General features: G+C 39.2%; 1 protein-coding gene across 36 annotated transcripts in view; it reads right to left on the bottom strand.

Annotated features, from left to right (window-relative positions):
• The window catches only part of CELF2 (CUGBP Elav-like family member 2), a 683,959-nt gene that overhangs the window by 457,090 nt on the left and 206,027 nt on the right, over window positions 1-20,842 (bottom strand). The window contains exon 1 of one of the 36 annotated variants that reach the window (XM_077472903.1): window positions 16,272-16,479. The exons of the other annotated variants lie outside the window; for them this stretch is intronic. The gene's annotated coding sequence lies outside the window, so the exon portion shown is untranslated. Of the gene's footprint in view, window positions 1-16,271; window positions 16,480-20,842 lie in introns of those variants that run through there. 36 annotated transcript variants of the gene reach the window in all.

Genomic DNA, 20,842 nt, shown 5'->3' with positions numbered 1-20,842 from the left:
AAATTATCCATACAAAGGGGCAATACTTGTTTAAAGTGTTCCCATTGGGAAAATTTAGGATATAGGAAGGGTCTAATGAAAGATTCCCCCTAATTCATCGGTGAATTAGGGGGAATCTTTCACACAGAAACACAGGTAATAAAGGTAATTCAATAAAGTCTCAGCGTTTTTTTTTACCCCTTCTCTCTCTGTTGGAGAGATTTTTCTCAAAATATCTTCAAAATATCTCCAGCAAAGAGAAGTAGTGCCAATCAATGATGTCACTATCAGATCAAATCTTTGTTTTATGACAACAGAAGTGTTTTATATCTATGCTCTAATCCAACAGTGTACCAGTTGCCCACTGGTCAGGGCCATGTTGTTTTATAGTACTCTTTGTTTACTCAGGACACATTCCATTGAAGTGTTTGTAAAGGTAATTTTTTTAGTTAAAATAATAAACATGTGATATTCAGCTGCTCTGTGCAATGGTATTGCAAAAAGCAGCTCCAAACCTCCTCTTCTGGAGTTCCCCACCAGAGATCTTGGCTCTTCCTCTTTTGTGTCTGCCCTTATAACAAGCACTTGTTATGGTGGTAGACATGCTGGCTTAAACCCAAGCCAGGCTGTGTGCGCCTATCGGCACACACTGCCCCTCGCTCTCTTTTCACAGATGTTGTGAGCCAATGGGTCCTGCTGCTCTCAAGCAAGCTTTTAAGAGTGGGAAGAGAAAATTTGCAGATGAACACAGCACTGAAACAATACACACAGCATGGGAGGGCACAGCAAATTTCAGAATCTGGTCTAACATTAATGGTAAATATCATCATGTAGCTTGTGTAATAAGTAAATATAGGCTGTTGCAAGGGATTTGCAAGGACTGTTTCCTGTAGCTTTGTTGAGGTGAAGCTCTGCTGACTTCCATAATCCAATCACATGTAAGCAAAAGTACCTTTTTTTTTTCTTGCACTTAATTGGGTATTCTATTGCGATTGAATATTTTCCATATAATAAGGCTAACCTATGAAAAGTGAACAGTCTATGTGCCTTTAGTAAATCGACCCCATTGTGTTAGTCTCTAGTGTTGTGATCTAAGTTTTGCACATTCAATAACAAAACAACATCCCTAGTTATTTAAATGTTCTTCCAGTGTATGGGTATTAATACTCTATGAACAAACGTAACTTAACAGACTTAAGCCTAGTACACCCAGGCTGAAATTCAGGCAACATTGGCTCAATAAAAAATTTGGCACATGCGTATGGCAGTCAGTCCAAAACAAGCTGGCAATTTGCATAGCTTCTGTCGAAGGAGCATGTTGGAAAACCAGCAGCTAACCGGCCCCCAATCAGGGCTTGCAGCCAATGGCGGAGAGCACTGATCGCAGTGTTCTGATAGCTCAACGGGAAGATCGCTGTTCTAACGTTGGATTGCTAGTACAGCAACTGCGACCAGAGCTGACAGTTTTTTTCCATTCAACCCTAGCAATGAGTACTAGGCTTAAAGGTCTATGTCAACTTTCTTTTGTTCACTTTCCCTGTTTATAGGAATGCAAAAACAGATTGAAGCAGGTCAAATACAGTTCAGGTGTAATTCAACTGTAGTCATATGCATCTGTCAATGAATATTGAATGATGTCAGAAAAATCTCAAGTGGATGCCAAGCCGATGCCACTGATACAAGCCCAAGGCACACAGGCTCCTAAACAAGCAGCTCTCATTATTTTTTTTGTCGAACATCTTGACCGATAAGTATTTATTCAACTCCATTTCTAATAGCAAAGTATGGAACTATTAAATTTCTTAGAGAGATAAAAGTTTTCACAGAGTTGCTGCTTTGTAATTGTATTACATATAATGGTGAGTGAATGTCAACGCTTTGTATTTCTAAAAATACAATCTTTACATCTACAAAACCATTAAAACTGTTAAATTGCCGTTTAGGGACAGCTGTTCTATACAGCTCTTTGCCAGAGGGAGAATGATGAAGAATATGATGGATTAGTTTGTGATTGACAGTATAGGATTATAATGGATTTCAGCAATGCAGCAAATGCAATAATGCAAATGTGGAAGATGGCAGTTTAACTCTTTACATTTTGGCGAATGCTCCTTTACTGCTGGCCTATCAAGTATTAAGCCAGCTGAACCCAGATGTAGCTTCAAAATACTTTGTTGGCAGTGATAGTTAAGATTAATATTGGAGACCAAATGCCAGCTGTAAAAGGGCGATGTCCGTCACTATTCCTCAGACTAACTGCGCTTATCACAGGTTCTCATGCTTCACTGAGTGAAAATACTGCCATTGATCTTACTGTCACCACTCACATTCCTTTTCACATCAAACAACATTTTTTCACCATCCAGTTTCAAAGCATCCAATTTTTTTCCCCCCCTTTTCAAATAATTACCATCCTGTAACTCTCACATGAATGGATTTACAAAAGTGCTGTTTTACTGCATCTGTGTTAAAAAAAGGTTTGTAACTGTAGACTTTTGCAGCGGGCAGCCTTTGGCTGAGGCATATGTAAAACGATATCAAAGCATTGTTGTACATTTCAGTTGGTGCAATCAATGGAATTCATCATGTTTTTTTTAAACTCTTTGTAGTTGGTTCTGAACATGACCTGGTTGGAATGGCAACACACTTCACCAAAGAAAGTCTAATATTTGAAATTTAATAGGAATTTACTGTATAGTGATATTTATACTAGCTTCAGCCTTTGTAAATATCAGCAGATCAATCACCTGCAGGTACTTTCCTTTAGTATTCAGCGTTCTAACATTTATTCATTCAGAGATTTTGTGATGCCCTTAATTTGTTCAAAACACAACATATAGCACTATGCAGAATCTGCATCAAGAAGCTTGTATCCATAGAAATGTGTGGCCTTGTTCAATAAAGAATTATTTTCTCAGCCCAATAGCCCATAACAACCAGATTTCTTCAGAATTCATTTGATTTCAGCAAAGTGAATGTTGGCTGGTTGCTCTGGGTTTGTGCACTTGGAGCACTCTCTTTAATTAAAGTGGTACTAAAGTCTCTTTTTTTACAAAAAAATAACAAACATGTTATACTTACCTGCTCTTACCTGAGGATTTGCATAGAGTAGCCTGGATCCTCCTCTTCTCAGGCCCCTCTTTGGTTCTTCTGGCCCCTCCCTCCTGTCGAGTGCCCCCACAGCAAGCAGCTTACTATGGGGTCACCGAGTCACAGCTCCCTGTGTCCATTTATTCACACGCAACCCTGGTTTGGCCCCACCCCCTCTCACTCCTGATTGGCTAACTGACTTTGTTTGGGAGCAGCAGTAGCCAATGGTGCCGCTGCTGTGTCACAGCCAATCGGGATTGCTGAGTCACTCGTGGACATCTCTGGACAGAGATGGGGCTCAGGTAAGTATTAGGGGGTGCTGGGGCAGCTGCTGCACAATGCATTGAAATAAAAAACCTTCTAACTTTATAACCATTTTAATAAAGCTGTAAATGGTTCCTATTCATTTATTTTCAATTTATCAGAAATTATTTAATGAGAAAAAAGAACTGGCTTATCTTGTCAACAGATATTTTACTATGTGTATCTCAAGGTTACCTATTGTTCATTGTCCAGTACACTGCATTGCTGTCATTTAAAACTACTGAAATCCGAGGAATCAGGAACACAGGCATAAAGGGCCTGACATAGGGGGTCTTTAAATACTTTTAGGCCTCTGCATGCATTACTGCTAATGAAATTCAGATAACTAAATATGACCAACCCTAGATCGTTTGTTACCCCTAACACTTTAAATTCATGATATGTGCCTGCTGTACCATGTATTACCATGTATTAAATCCCTGGTGTTCCTGCCAGGGCCATCCTAAAGCTGAGTTCCACCAGGGGAAAAAAAATGAAAACTGAAAACTGAAAAATTAGCAGCTACAAATACCGTAGCTGCTGACTTTTAATACAAGGGCACTTACCTGTCCAAGGAGACCGCAATGCCGGCACCTGAAGCTGACCCATCCCTCAGCTATGGGTGCAGACACCGGCATCCTTACTAAGGGAAGCAGGAAGTGAAGCCTTGCGGCTTGACATCCTGTTTCCTACTGTGTATGCGTGAGTTGTGCTGCGATTTCTGAGTGGTCCATGCTGTCTTCTGGGACCTGTGTGCCTCCCAGAAGGCAGCAAGGGGGAAGGAGGAGGGGCTGGACGTTGCGTAGTTCTCTGCACAAATTGGGTCAATCTTTCCCCTGAAATGGTAGCAGATACCTGGATTTGACAGGTATCTGCTCCTCCCTCCCCCCTAAAAGGTGCTGAATGTGGCACCGGAGGGGGGGGGGGATCCGATAGGTGAAAGTTCCATTTCTGGGTGTAACTCCTCTTTAATAACATCAGGGGCTCCTGGGCAAAGTAAAGCATGGGGACACCTACCAGCCTGCCCAAATTTACACACCTATTCTCAAGAATTAAAGTATAAAAAAGTATAGAGTTGATTAAACATATATTCATTAGTACTTTCAATAATATCAATTTTAAACAATAAGAAAACATGCCATAAGCCAAAGACTAATCAACACAAACAGCACAGTACAGGGTAAGAGCAGAAGAGCATTGTAACTGGGTCAGGAGGGCACAATACTGGGATCAGGAGGACACAGTACAGGTTCTGGGATGGACTTGTGTTTAAGTTGGATAGGTTTATCATTCTCATACAAATGGAAATACAAATGCAGCTCAGAGCAGATCAAATGGAGGTCAGAACGAGGTCAAATGCACCTTTCAATGAATTCCTAATGACCTCAGAAAGCATCTCAAGCTGATGTTAAACATATGCCATGAACACAAGGCTAAAGCCCATTGATACAGGCCCTTAATGTTTCAGTAACAAAAAAAAACAGAAAGCAATGGACATACTGATTTTTTTTTCTCTTAGTATGGATACCTCTTAAAAGGTAAACATATAAAGGTTTCCATTGCTCACCTGTCCTGAAAATGCTAGCTACCTGGCTGTCAGGCTAACCTATACTTTCTGAATGAATGACCCAGAACAAGTGTGCAAGTCAAGAGTTCTGACTTGCTGCATGTTTCTTGCAGGTGAGTAATTTAGAAAGGTATTGATAGATTAGCATGGTGGCCAGGTTACTGACAGTTTAAGATGTAGCTCCTCAATGGCCATTGCTGTATGTCTCTTGGTATGACTTTCATTTAACCTCACTGGCGGTATGATTCGTTCTGGTTTTAGGTGCTGAAAGTGGAACAATTATTTTGCATGGAAATTTGGCGTTTTATATTGTAGTCCTGTAATTCTTAGGAATAACTCTCTTAAATCTGTTCAAACCAGAGTCTAGCAGACATCCTGGGTATGATAAATTTTATAATATAATAAATAATGATACAAATTATTCAATAATGTAATCAAATCCTAAAGCACTGAAAAAGGAACACTTTCTGGTTGCTATGGACAATCTCCAAATTCCAGCCATAAAAAACAGTATTTATAATATAAAAGTGCATGCAGGGCACTGCACAGACCACTAGGGACAAAGGGGGTGTGTATTTTTTTATACAGTACTGTAATCTGTAAGATTACAGTACTGTGTGTGTTTTGTATACTTTTACTTTCTTGAATTTGGCGCCGATCTCCGCTCCCGTGAGCCGTAACGTCGCAGGGAACGGAGCTCGGCGGCATTCGGCACTTTGCGAATCGAGCGGAGGACAGCTCAATCACACAGCGCGGAGGACATCGCTGGATCTAGGGGACAAGGTAAGTAACTTCTCCATGTCCTCCCTGTATCCAGCGATGCGATCCATGTCTGGCTTGGGGTTACCGCTTGTGAAACTAAAATCCCAACCCGAGCCAGACTCGGGATCACCGCTAGGGAGGTTAACATAGATAAACAATTCTACCAAAATTGTAGCCATATGTTTAGCTAATGTCTATGGGCAATGTTTGTCTATCTGTAAAAGATCATCTTGTAATCAGTGTCATGGTAAACCCACATTTTTCAGACTTTCTCTCGTTGGACAAGAGTCTATCCTTGGTTAAACCTTAAACCTTCATGGTATAGAGGTGGAATAAGGGCAGAGAGAGTCTGAATTTAGAAGTACCACCGAGGAATGTGCATCAGTGAAATGTTAAATGTTTTCTTGTCTCTTAGCAACTGATAGATGAAGGTTTAAATTTAACAAAGCAAGCAATTTTATTTATCTCCATTCTCCAGCAATATAAAATGGCTTTATAATGGTAACATTGTTGACCTATAGATACTTTGTAGGTATGTTAACGGAACAGACTGTTTTTGGTGGTATCAGTCTAGCTTATGATTCTAAAATCTTGACACGTTTCTATGTATGTTTCCCCCATTACAAGTAATACATTAAAACACTGTAACATTTATTAGACATCTTTTCTTGCAAAGTTCATCAGCCAAACAAAAGATCTTTTTATTATCATTAATTCTTTTTATGGAAGATTTTAACAACGGATAGTTCCCTTTGTTTATCAAACACTCTAAATTGCATAGAGGAGCCAGATATCTCCCCCAGGAAACAATTCCTTTCTAAGAGGATGAAGCAATGATGAGATTTTTTTTCTCTTTTTTTTTTTTTTCTTAACAATTATCCAAATTGTTGAGGATAGTGAGCATCATTATATCTGTATGGGAAGTAGTAAAAGTGTAATAGTAAACTAGATTAGATCCCTGAAGGATTGTACTCAGCAAAATTATTCTAGGCAAGGGAAAACTTAGACTGCATGGGTATATAAAGTAAAATAGACTCGATTTCCTCTCTGCGACTCTGAAAAGAAAGTGGAAGACGAACATTAGCTAATGCAGCTCTGTACACATTGCTCCCTTGATAGCAAGTTGATTTGATATTGCCTGGATAGATTTTCCCTGGTTAGTTAAAGGTCCGTTCATTTCCAATGCTGGTAAAGCATGGGATCTCAGATGATTTGCATAAAGCAGTTGTGCTCATGTGCAATATTTGATGTCTGCCAACAGATCTGTTAAAGAGGACATTTTGTGTGAAAAGGCTATTTAGCCAAAAAGACATCCAACCAAAATGTAATTATTATTTATATATTCATCTGTTTTCAAAATGAAGATGTAAAACTGCAATAATTGCAGAAATGATACAACGTGTATGATTAATAACTATCATCATATAAATATTGTAGATATGAGCTGCCATCAATAAACTAGCTAAAGATGATACTTTGTCATTAGTAACGCTGGATCCATTAATTAAAAGCTTCTGAAACTTGTTTGCACTGCCCACAGCAAACACATTCTTCCATTCATTTTTAACTTGCATTTAGAAAAAATACATTAAGCACTGGAACACCTTTGGCTTTGCAGCATGATATTACTTACTGGCAAGAATACTCTTCAACTAACCTCAGAAAGACAGTGACACTTAGAAATTCAAGGCTAGTATAAAAAATGGTTTACCTTCATAGTCCTGCTTACTTTATCTACCCTAGGTAGCTGAGCTGCTTTTTCACATCTTTGCATGCATTAATAAATACAACGTACAAACTTCAAAATTCATTGACCCTCAAGTTGTTTTCTTTTTTCTAAGGGCCTATTCACACCATGAATCACATACGCATGCACAACACATTTCACATGCAGTGCGTATGCAATACAAATTCAGCCCATTCTCTTGAGTGTGCTGAAATTGCCCTGGACCTCACCAATAGTAGTGCATGCATTACTTTTAAAAAAAGCACAGCAACTGTACCATGTGATCTGGTGCAAGCAAACAGACTGAATTTGTGACCTGAATTTAGCGTGTCATTAACACTGACACCTGCTGCAAATCACAAGTACAATATGTTTTGAACATGGTGCTGGAAATGTAAACTGGGCATGGGTTTCCCCAACCGTGTTCTGGTGTGAACTGACTCTAAAAGCAGAAATGGCATGAAATCAAAGAATACTTAGACATTTTCTTTCATACCTACAAATTTGTATGTTGAATGAATGAGGCAAAAAAACGAAATGCTAGCTAATGAGTTAAAAGGCAAATTGCAGAGTGATATAACACAAGCACCTGGATTTAAACCTGAGCTGAACCCTAGAATATGCACCCAAAAAAAGCAAGACAGAGGTCAAAGATCCTTTTCATTATTATTGTCTGTGGTCCCCTGCAGCTGGTCATTCCCTAGTACTAGCTTACCATTCTTGATCTGATCCTTCCCTACTACTAGCTTACCATTATTGATCTGGTCCTTCCCTACTACTAGCTTACCATTCTTGATCTGTGCACTGTCTCTGTGTTTCAATCACATTTTTGGTAGAGGCAGGGCTTTCCTTCCTTAGGTCAGAGCCTCCAATATGTAGAACAATGATCAGCACAGCAGTGACATCAGGAAATTCCACTCCATTCTTTATAGAGACTATCAATCAAATGCAGCAATGCTTTCTATCTCACACTGCTTTGAGGTAACAGGCCAGGAGTACCTAGGCACCATGACATACCATGAAATGTCCTATTTTTCAAGAGGTTTTTTTTTAGACAATAGTTTTTGCCACAATTAACATTTTTAGATGTTCCTTATAGCATACCATCTAGTGGTTCAGCCCCACTTTAAAGGCAACCTCTGTCCATTCAGGGCAAAGCAACATGTTTGCTTTATTCCCCTATTCCCCCCATCACTTTCCCACACCTGGGAGCCATGGATACTGCATACAGCCACCAACAGAGCCACCAATGCAAGTGAATGTCTGTGTGTAGCCATATGTGTGTAATTGCTAATGGTTTCTGTGTGAACAGAGTATGGAATATTTCCCTAAAGGCACCACTTCCATGTTTAGAGAAATATGCTGTACATGCATACACAGATGAATGAGAATGCACACGCAATTTCCATTAACATGAGTATGATAGCATAGAGCTATTCATTTGCATTAATAGCTGTACATGGCATGTTGTGCTCCCCAAGTGTGGGAAAAAAAAAGATTTTATGCTTGAAATGTTCTCAGTTAATAAATTCCATGTGACTGAGACATTAAGTTAATAAATGTCTGTGTGTATGATATTCAACAAGACACCAAAAATAAACACAGTTTCAATACAGAATGGCTTTGTATAGCAAGTGCACAGCATAAACCATACAAAACTAGCTCATATCAGTTCCTGACTAACAGAGTATACCCTAATGAGTCCCCCAAACCAAATAAGTGGGCAGCTCTTGGAACACTCAGTACTCTAACAGTGGTCAGCCTTTTCACCAAGAAGCAGGCTCCTGGAGCAGAAAAATTATGAGAGAGAGCCCTGAGCCTCGGTCAGCTAGCATATAAAATGCCCTGTGGACAGCCAAGACTAATCAATAAGGTCTGGCTAACTGGCAATGTGTGGGTGCAGAAATGGAGGCTTTTCCCATTCAAAGCTCTACCAAGCCTCTAGGCTTAAGGACACAGAAACTGACATATTAAGATTCAGAAAAAACAAAACGTTTGTTTTCTCCATATCAGACACAAACCTTGGGACCCCTCATCAGCACCACAATTCCGCCAGCCAGTACCTCACAAATACATATATATATATTTATATATAGTGATAAGTGGTATTTAGCCCTCATGGTAGATGTATTTATACAGTGAGTTTGCTACATGCCAAAAATACATTTCAGGGAGTTTCCTATCCACTTTTATTTAAAGAAAGCAAAAGTTCACAAATGTATAGCGGGGAACTCACAATCAATACGATAAAGAACAATATTCAAGCCTCCTGGCTCTCTTTGCAGCTTTACTGCTCAGGATTCATGCCTTGGTCCTCCAGACCATCTAGCACCCATTCCCAGTGCTAGTACACAAACACTGTCTTTCCTTTACAGCTTCTAGTAGTTTTGTTTCTCATAGACTCTATCTCTTACTCGGGCCTCTGGCTTGGGACACCTCTGTCCCCTGGGTGAGACCCTGTCTCTCAGCTTCTTGGTCTGTCCCTTCCTTGACAGCACGGTGGAGACGTGCACCTCTTGTTTACCTTACAATCACCACCCTATGGGAGGTTGAGGCACTGACCTCTAATCCTGATACTACTAAAAGAACAGCAACCATTAGTAGGCCTGTTTTATCCAAAACCTGGCCCAGACTGCCTTATCACACAGTGGCATGGCCTCACCATATATATATATATATATATATATATATATATATATATATATATATATATATATATATATATATTGTATATGTGTAATACATACAAATATATAATATATGTATATCTATCTATCTATCTATCTATCTATCTATCTATCTATCTATCTATCCTGATACATATTTGTATATTTACAATGTTATGGTTACATTTTACTAGTATGCCAATGGCTAAGGCCAAAATATTTCCTTTATTGTTCCACATAGCTAAGCAAAGTTCAGTCATTATTTTCTGTATTGCTGCTTTAGTCCAGGCTGTGACTCATGGATAATATCTCACGCAAAGAAAAAGGGATAATCATAATAATATAATTTATAGTACTTAAAATCATTATGACATTTGGAATGTGTGCAATCAATAAAACAGTAGGATTTCTGTTTTGTATTTTGCAGTGGAATGTTAGCCTAGCTGACAGTGTCCTGAAGTATTCCATCACCATGATTTTCTAAGACATATGGCAAGCATCTGAATCACAATTTACAAGAAAGTTCCAAGTTTACTCTTTGCAAATTTTTTCATAAACACTGTAAAAAATATAAATACAAATGAAATAATGATATTCACCACAGTTATCTAACATCAGGCCTGGACTGTAACTAAGAACTGAGCACATAAATCACACAACCCACACTCTAACAGGCCTGAACTGCTGTCCGATCAGTGCCCATTTGAAGCCCAAGTTTATAATGTATTTAGGCTTCAATGAATTGTGCTTATACTTAAAATTGAACTGAAAAAGCATGAACTGCCCTCCAAATTAAATCTGGCTAGCAAATACCTTCATAGAGGCCAGCCCCTCTGGAGAATGCTAGAATTCCTGAACTGGCAGTCAGGACCACCTTGTCAGCAAAATTTCCTTTTTTATTTATAATCAGGAATTTTTTGAGATTTTACAGTACAAAAATAAATAAAAAATAAATAACAAAGCATATGCATTGTATTAAACCCCATAAGGTCACAAAAATGTATAAGGATAACATGCAACTATAGAAGCAGAAAAAAAGGATTGGCCAGTGAAAATATGACCTAGCATATGTAAAGCAATCATTAGGAAACAGAAAGTTAACATCAGCTAGGTCATTAGTATGTCAATCAGTGCCTATGATACAACATGATATTTCTTTTCATAATTAAAAATCATATTTGTACATGTTCAGACTTAATATATACTGTACTTTTTGTTGCTGTTGTCATGACATTAGATTGTAAGCTCCAGTGAGCAGCAATGAGGTTGGCTAAGAGCCATCTGCACACATTTGCCAAAAATGTTGTTTCAAGGTAAAACTCCAAAGCAATATAAGAACACTTGTTAGTCAACATATATAGAAAATAAAAATAAGTTATGCCATTTAAAATACTGTTACTATAGCTGCCTGGAACATCCCTGGATATTATCCTGCCACAGGTGTCTGCAAAACAATCAATTGTTCTCATAATTAAATCTGAACTGAAGAAGAGTATGCTAAGAAATAAACCTGGGATGCGAACATGGTGGGATGCATAGATGACAGTGGAATCCCTCCTGTCAGCAGCCATACATGGTTAGAATCTTGGCCAGTTCAGCAAACAGCGGCCGATATTGCAACCGTTAATGGGCAGGCTGAATGTACCAAGTTGATCTATCAACTTGGGTACAACCAGCCTGCCCGATTCTCTCTTCTCCCAGCGGGGACGGCTTCCCCTGGCCTTCGCCGTCAGAAGAAGACAGTGATTATCATTAGCGGCTATAGCAAACGCTAGCGAAAATTGTAAGAGAATCTGGCAGGCTGGTTGTACCCAAGTTGATTGATCAACCAACTTGGTGCATTCAGCCAGCCCAATAATGGTTCAACTCTTTGCTGAACTGGCCAAGATTCGAACCGTGTATGCCGGCCTTAGTAAGGGTCAAAGTGGAAGGTTTTCACTACCAGCTGTTGACATTTCAAACAAGACCTTTAAAGCTTACAAATTTAAGGTTTATGAATATGCACATTTACTAAAGCTCTAGCATATATTAACTTTATACAGTAACATATTCCTGTTTACATATCTATATCCCGTTGCCTCCTATAGCCAATCAAACATAGATTTTAAAATTGGTTTATGGCCTAATTTTATTTTATGTTAACTGGTCCCCCATATGGGACATATTTTGCATTTAGAGTAGCTCATTCACATATACCTCATTAAATTGTTTGGGATTCTAATTTGAGGTTTCTGTTTGTGTTTGGAAAAGTCAAGCCAGTCAGCAGGAAATACCAGTTATTGGGAATTCTCCTTCCCATAAACAATCCCTAATGAAGAGTCTACCTGTGAGAAACTGGTGGGATGTAAAGGTTGCTCTCATGAGTTGAGCAAATTATATGGTTTAACGTCTCAACCATTGGCAGCCTAGAACCTTCACTTTAATGGGAGTTGGTGATACCATTAACTTGTATGCTCTATTGTCAGTCTATGAACTACTACAACATTGCTGTTTGCGGATTAATGTTGGTCTGGGATGTAAAAGCCGCACATTACTGCTACAATTCCTATTTATTTTAAATAAGGAAAACACATAAATGCCATAATCCCACCAGTAAATTACAAATCTATCTATTAAATAAATCATTTTTTTCTGACTTAACCAGAATATGCTTGTGTTTCTTTCCCAGTGACAGTGCCTGTCATTTTTTTTTTAGATTGAAGCTGGCATGCAGTGGGCTGAGATAAGCAGCAGCTCTAAACCCCTCCGGCAAGAAGGAGAGGGGCAGACTTACAAGTGGTGCTGAGGAAAGGAGGAGTAATGTGAACTTCTGCTTTTTTTTACAAGATCACTATCTTTTTAGCAGTTTAACTGCACAAAACTTTTATCTTTAGAAAGCCATAGAAATGATAGGGTGCTCAGATAAACTATACAACAGATATTTTTCCATTAATTGTCACATTGTATAGTACATACATGCTTGTAAATGTATGGGATATTCAATGATGCAGCAAAAATGCTACAATATTGCGTGAATTGCAGCAACACATAAGGACCAATTAGATTACAGTTACTGAGGCTATACTGAGGAAAAATTTGTTTTCATTGGTTGCATATTTCTGTATAGATTATTGAATAGGAATAGGTATGCATTGAGTTTGGATACTCAATGCTGCTCTTAAAGACATTTTTAGTTTGCTGAGTGACTGAGTTGCTGTGAACTCATAAAGACTACAGTAGTGGCAGAGTTTACCAGCAACTGTTTAGCAACCAACAGCATAGCTTTTGGCTGTATGGTGGTAGGTCATTACCTTCCGGAAGTACATATGCACACATTCTCAGGAAACACTGAATGCACATATACAGTATCTCACCCCTCACATTTTTGTAAATATTTTATTATATCTGTTCATGTGACAACGCTGACATGAATGGCTGTGTGTTGAGTTATTTTGAGGAGACAGCAAATTTACACTGTTATACAAGCTGTATTCCCACTATTTTACATTGTAGCAAAGTGTAATTTCTTCAGTGTTGTCAAGTTGAAAAGATATAATAAAATATTTACAAAAATGTGAGGAGTGTACTCACTTTTGTGAGATACATTTTTTTTCAAGGCAAAACATTTGAGCCATATAACATGTTAGGCTGGGTCATTTTATTCCACTAGCATTTCAAAGCATTTTTTTATATTCTCACTGACGTTTGAAACCCTTTTTTATTATTCTGAGACTCATAAACCACACTTCCTGTTGGCTTTACCAGATTCAGTCAGCAGAGACATGAAAGCAAAACAAATTTCACTACACAGTAGAACATTTCACAAAACTGAAAGTCAAAAGACTTCATAATAATGCTGTTATAAGACATGGTTTAAAAATATATATATGCTGTGTATATATATATATATATATATATATATATATATATATATATATATATATATGTGTATGTGTGTGTGTGTGTGTGTGTGTGTGTGTGTGTAGTAGAAAAAGGAAAAAGACGATGGGACATGATCTCCAATGCAAAAGTTTTTTTACTGAAAAATCCCCTCCCCCAGTCAGAACACTCCAGTCAGTGCTCCCAGCCATTAGGCAGGCCTTCATTTGGATATCTCCTACCCTGACCAGTATCTGAACTCTACCTCCGCCTTCTGCTTATCTTCCTGAACTCTTGCTGCCAATCTCTGCCTCTACCTTGTCTATTCCCTTGTCTGCTGTCTATGCCTGCATCTGACCGCCTGTTTCCAAATACCAACCCACCTTCTCTGACCACGCATACTGTGTCTCTTTTGCCCTGCATGCACCTGCCTGGCTCCTACTGGAGCATCCTCTATTGTGGTCCATCAGTCTTCCTGAATCAGCTATTGCCGCTGCCTACTGCTGCCTGCTGCCACCAGCCCAGGGTCTGCTGTTCCTGCCAACACCTGCTGTCCAGCTATCTGGACCATCCTGATGATGCACCTGCTACACGGAAGACTGTACAAGCACCCTGACATCACCACACTCTCACAGCCACTGTTACAACATTAGTGGTCTCTGAACCAGGGCTGTAAGAAAGGCCTTCCCTCCCACATAAAGCTCAGCCGTCAGGTACATGACACCCATACTAATCTTTAAATTCTCCAGTCCCTTCCTTGGCATTACATAGTGAAGGAAAGCTAAGTAAAATGTCATAGTATTTTTCAGCAAATAAGGTAAGCTGATTTTTTTTTTTTAAGTTAAGCTAATTAAATAGGAACATTACGAAAATATAAAGGAGGTGTTATCCCAATTTGGCTGCAAAGGTGGAAATACACCAGAGTCATTTCTTTACAAAATATATTTAAGGGCATACATCAATCCTGTGTGTAATTACTTCTAACCTTCTACATTAGCAGTTAAATATACTGTATGTTCATTCTAGTTAGTTTGTGCAGACAATTTGTTTTCAGAGTTCATTAACACTACTGTGTTGTGATAACACATGGATTAATACATGTCAAAGCACATCACATGCCTTGATGTGCTGCAGTGCCATTTATTTGGAATTGCACCCCAACACACCTGCAAATGCATGCGTGCTTCAACATAACGTAGCACAGTACAAAGAATGGTGTTCTACACATTTTGCTGCAATAGAATGCAGCCTGCTCCATTTTCGCATGTGTTACTGCCCTTTTTAATGGGCTGTTAAGGCACCATAATGAGTGTCAATGCACAATGTGTGTGTTGTAGCACACATGGTTAGGGGTGAATGGGTCCTTGCACAATAAAATATTGGACAAGACACTAGATACATTTACTTACCTAAACTATACTTTGAAGTCATTCCTAGTTTAGTATTTTGTTCTAGTAAATTTTGCTGCATCTGTACTTTTGTGAATGGCCACACACTAACCTTTTAACTACATTTCTCTTTTGGAAGACGGATGACATGCTACTTCTTAAGCAAGCAGCAATTATAGTGCAGTAGGCCATATGAAAATGCATGCCCTGGGATTCAACACTGGTTTTATTGCCTAATTAGACCTATGCATGTGTGTAGAGGTAAGTTTTTTTATAGCATTGGGCAGGTGTATTTTCATTTATCAACATGCATTTTAGTCGTGCGTTGACATACGTTTTTGACATGCATTTCCAATGTGTTTTTAAAATTAGGATCTGGAATGAATAGAGCTAATAGCCATTGCCCAAGTTTTCTTTTAATTGATGCTACCTGCTGTAACCATCAGGTAGTCATTGAGGGTATCATGGTATCATTTCAGTAGGCATGTACTAGATTTGCCTGTATGACTTAATTAGAGTGACCTGGGGAACTATGTTTTGAATTGAGAGTCACAAAACATGTACAGTAACCCCCATTTTACACCAAAGTTTAAAATGATTAAGAACAGCCTGCCAGAGAAAAATAAACCAAGGAAATTCAGATGTTAGCAGATCAGTATGCTGATTAGAAGATTATAGATTATATGTGTGGTTGGGATGAGTTACTGGCACTATATGAAACAAGTCCCATTGTATACAAAGCTAGGATAGACAATTACATAATCGTTAACTGACAACGTAAAAGCAGCAGCATATATATATATATGGTTAAGAAAATGGTTTTAACAAGAGAACAACAGTTGCATACTATTCTCACTAGCATCCCTATTCATTAATTACAACAGCAAAAATGGCATTTGTAAGAAACAAATAGCAGTATAAAAGAAACGTACCTTTCCAACTGTCACCAGCCCTGAATTTAAAGCAGGTTCTACCCTATAGCGTGCAGTTTCCTCTCTTTACAAGGTCCTCTTTTAGAGATAGAAACACTTTCAAGCTTTTCTAATACGATTTGTCAGTTTCTGCCCAATTAGTTGGATTTCCAACCACAGCCACTGTGTCTACTAATTAAAAAAAATGGCATTGCTCTCTGCAAAGTACAGGACTGCAGGAAGACTCTAAATAGCACAGCACTGAGAAATGATGAAATGAGCAGATCCGGTTGAATGAAATGAGATGTGGTTTTGAAATCGCCTTGCACAACGGATGTCCTTTGTTAAACTTTTTTTCTTTGTCTTCTTGGTTACTGTTATCTTCTCCAACCCTTAGCTCATTCGAGCAGATACCTTTTAACCCCTGTCACATTGAATGTGGCATGCTCTTAATTCTAGAATCGTACAGAACATATATTTCCTCTTTTGCTTAAGGATCTGAATTTGTTATACTCTGCTGTATTTTGCCTGTCAGTGTTGAGTAGCTTTTTTCAAAATGCATGCTGCAAAGACCACCATAGCGTAACAAACCATGCTAACTAATAAATACCATTTCTGTTCGATGAAACTGACAAAGATCAATGTATGATTATATATCATGCAATTAAGTGAGAGAGGTTATCGTTTTTTTTTTTTCCATTAGGATGTTTCTTTTTTAAAAAGAAATAAAGGTAATGTCACATAGTAATTTCCAGACTTAATTTTTCCGCTTTTAATAGAGTGTGGAAAGGTTTAGATTTGTTGGACTTTGTTGCAGACCCAACTTTGGAGCTTCACCCTCATGTTCTGTTCTGGTGACAATTTTGTCATTTGGACAGTAAGTGAAACCTCCAAAGGGGGCAGGGACAACAATAAAAAGAATATGCATATTCCAGCTTTTACCCACTTTACTTTGTTGTTATGTACAGTATCTGACAAAAATTAGTACACCCCTCACATTTTTGTAAATATTTTGTTATATCTGTTCACGTGACAGCCCTGAAGAAATTACACTTTGCTACAATGTAAAGTAGTGAGTCTACAGCTTGTATAACAGTGTAAATTTGCTGTCCCCTCAAAATAATTCAACACACAGCCATTCATTTCTAAACTGCTGGCAACGAAAGTGAGTACACCCCTACGTGAAAATGTCCAAATAAGGCCCAAAGTGTCAATATTTTGTGTGGCCAGCATTATTTTCCAGCATTTCCTTAACCCTCTTGGGGATGGAGTTCCCCAGAGCATCACAAGTTGTCACTGGAGTCCTCTTCCACTCCTCCATGATGACATCACTGAGCTGATGAATGTTAGAGACCTTGCGCTCCTCCACCTTGCATTTGATGATGCCCCACAGATGCTAAATAGGGTTTAGGTCTGGAGACATTCCTGGCCAGTCCATTACCTTTACCCTCAGCTTCTTTAGCAAGGCAGTGGTCACCTTGGAGGTGTCTTTAGGGTCATTATCATGTTGGAATATTGCCCTGTGGCCCAGTCTCTGAAGGGAGGGGATCATGCTCGGCACATGTTGGCTTTCATGGTTCCCTCAATGAATGGTAGCTCCCCCAGTGCTGACAGCACTCATGCAGCCCATGACACTCCCACCACCATACTTGACTGTAGGCAAGACACACTTGTCTTTGTACTCCTCACCTGGTTGCAGGCACACATGCTTGACACCATCTGAACCAAATACGTTTATCTTGGTCCCATCAGACCACAGGACATGGTTCCGGTAATCCATGTCCTTAGTCTGCTCGTCTTCAGAAAAACGTTTGCAAGCTTTCTTGTGCTTCATGCTTAGAAGAGGCCTCTTTTTGGGACAACAGCCATACAGACCAATGTGATGCAGCGTGCAGTGCATGGACTGAGCAATGACAGGCTGACTCCCCACCCCTTCAACCTTTGCAGCAATGCTGACAGCACTCATACTTCTATTTTCCAAAGACAACCTCTGGATATGATGCTGAGCATGTGCATTCAACCTCTTTGGTTAACCATAGCGAGGCCTGTTCTGAGTGGAACCTGTCCTGTTAAATTGCTGTATGGTTTTGGCCATCGTGCTGTAGCTCAGTTTCAGGGTCTTGGCAATCTTCTTATAGCCTAAGCTATCTTTGTGTAGAGCAACAATTCTTTTTTTTTTAGATCCTCAAAGAGTTCTTTGCCATGAGATGCCATGTTGAACTTCCAGTGAGCAATATGAGATAGTGAGAGTAATAACACCAAAATTAACACACCTGCTCCCCATTCACACCTGAGACCTTGTAACACTAATGAGTCACATGACACCGGGGAGAGAAAACGGCTAACTGGGCCCAATTTTTACATTTTCACTTAGGGGTGTACTCGCTTTTGTTGCCATCATTTTAGACATATAGGGTCCTTTCACACAGCATGGATCCGTGATTTTTCGCCAGGTGAACATCCGCTTGCTCAGCTGGGATCACTCCATTGATCCCTGCTGAGCCAGTGGATGACAGGGCCCTGTCAGATCTCCGCTCTTCCCTATGGGGGGATTGGATGAACATGGACCATCTGTCTGTGTTCATCTGATCCGCTCTGCAGACGGATAGAAAAATAGGATTTTCCTCCGTCTGCAGAATCGGACCATGGCAGGGACGGATGATATTCATCCGCTGACACCCGCTATCCCATAGGGATGCATGTATGTCCGTATTTCCAAAAACAGATGCATGAAATACAGACATACTGTCCGCACGTGTGAACAGGGCCTAATGGCTGTGTGCTGAGTAATTTTGAGGGGACAGAACATTTACACTGTTACACAAGCTGTACACTCACTACTTTACATTGTAGCAAAGTGTCATTTCTTCAATGTTGTCACATGAAAAGATATAATAAAATATTTACAAAAATGTGAGGGATGTACTAACTTTTGTGAGATACTTTATATGTTAAGATAGATTTTTCTTACTTCTTGTCCATTGATAGTGTGGGCAAGAAGTAAGGGGAAATGTTTCCAACAGTGACACAACAATAATAATTAAAAAAAATATGTTTGTTGTAACCCCACGTTATTCAAGATGGTAAAATGTAGTTCCAAGAACCTGTTGAAAGCTGACAGTAACTTTTGTCCTGACCGTAAGCGATCAAAGCAATGAGCATCTGAATAATGCTGATATCAAACATAAATGCAGAAACTGCAGAATATTTTCTTATGTTACCTACCCACTTCCTTAGAAATAACACATAGATATTTAAACTTTTACTAAAAGGTGACTTTCATCTTTTGACCATGGATAGCTTTCTACGATTCCAAGATTTCAAGATGGCTTACTATAAGTAGCTGTTAGGTCAAACTTAGCACCTAGGCAAAACTGAGACCTTGATGCTTATGATTGGCTCTATTACCAGTATACACTATATTGCCAAAAGTATTGACCTTTACATGAACGTTAATGGCAGTCTTAGTTCCTAGGGTTCGATATTGATTTGGCTCACCATTTGCAGCTATAACAGCTTCAGCTCTTCTGGGAAGACTGTCCACAAGGTTTAGGAGGGTGTCTATGGGAATGTTTGATCATTCTTCCAGAAACGCATTTGTGAGGTCAGGCAATGATGTGGATGAGAAGGCCTGGTTAGCAGTCTCTGCTCTAATTCACCTTTGGGCGAGCCAGTCTTTCATGTCCAACATCAGTGCCTAACCCCACAATTGCGCTTCTGGAAGAATGATCAAACATTCCCATAGACACACTCCTAAACCTTGTGGAGTTCATGTGCATGTAAAGGCAGGCGGCCCAATACTTTTGGCAATATAGTGTATTTCTCTTTCATGATAGGCTTGCTGTCATCAAGCACATGCATCCATTTTCTCCCGCATAGGTAATTACAGCACTGGTTTATCGCAGCATGCCAGTAACATACGTTTTTGCTTTGAGCACTATGGCAGTGTCTGAGTAATTGGTTCTTGCTTGTTTTTCTAAAATTTGGTTCTGGTGATGAAAACCATGGATGTTTACAACCCCAGAAACATTTTAATTCCTGTTCATTTGTTCTTCTTTTTCCTTCTACGTGAATGTCACCTGCCCTAGCCTGTGATTGTCATTTGATGCTACTTGAATGTTGTCTGAGTTAATTTGCCAGTTTATAGACTCTGCACTTGCCTGACAGATTTGTATTTCATCTAATGTGCTTTTCAGCTGTCACATGTTCTAGTTATGCAAGTGTATGTAGCCCTCTTTTGGTTTAGTGCAACACTATACAAAGTGACCTTATTAAGCTATTGAGCTTCAGATACTCCAGATTCCAAGGATGTGTGGTTGATGTAAACACAATACTTGCCAATCCCATTGGATACCTACGTGTACACCCATGTGCATGTGACTAGTGATGAACAAGTCAATTGGAAGGCCAAAGGAGCCTGTGAATTAAGAATATTTGTACTATCCTGCACATAAGCAGACTGGTCTTGCCAGGTTCAAATACAGTCCACAAATCATAATTACTTGAAATTCTGACTTATGTGATTCTTTATAGATCAGCATATGCAGACGAGTGTGGTGCACTTCCTAATGGCCATTGGCCATCTTAAAGTA

This window comes from Lithobates pipiens, unplaced genomic scaffold, assembly GCF_037356315.1.
Source record: "Lithobates pipiens isolate NorthernLeopardFrog02 unplaced genomic scaffold, aLitPip1_a1.2 Scaffold_8, whole genome shotgun sequence".
In the NCBI taxonomy this organism is placed as follows: Eukaryota; Metazoa; Chordata; class Amphibia; order Anura; family Ranidae; genus Lithobates; species Lithobates pipiens.
The sequence above is the reverse complement of the archived record's forward strand: the minus strand, read 5'-3'. Positions and strand labels throughout refer to the sequence as shown.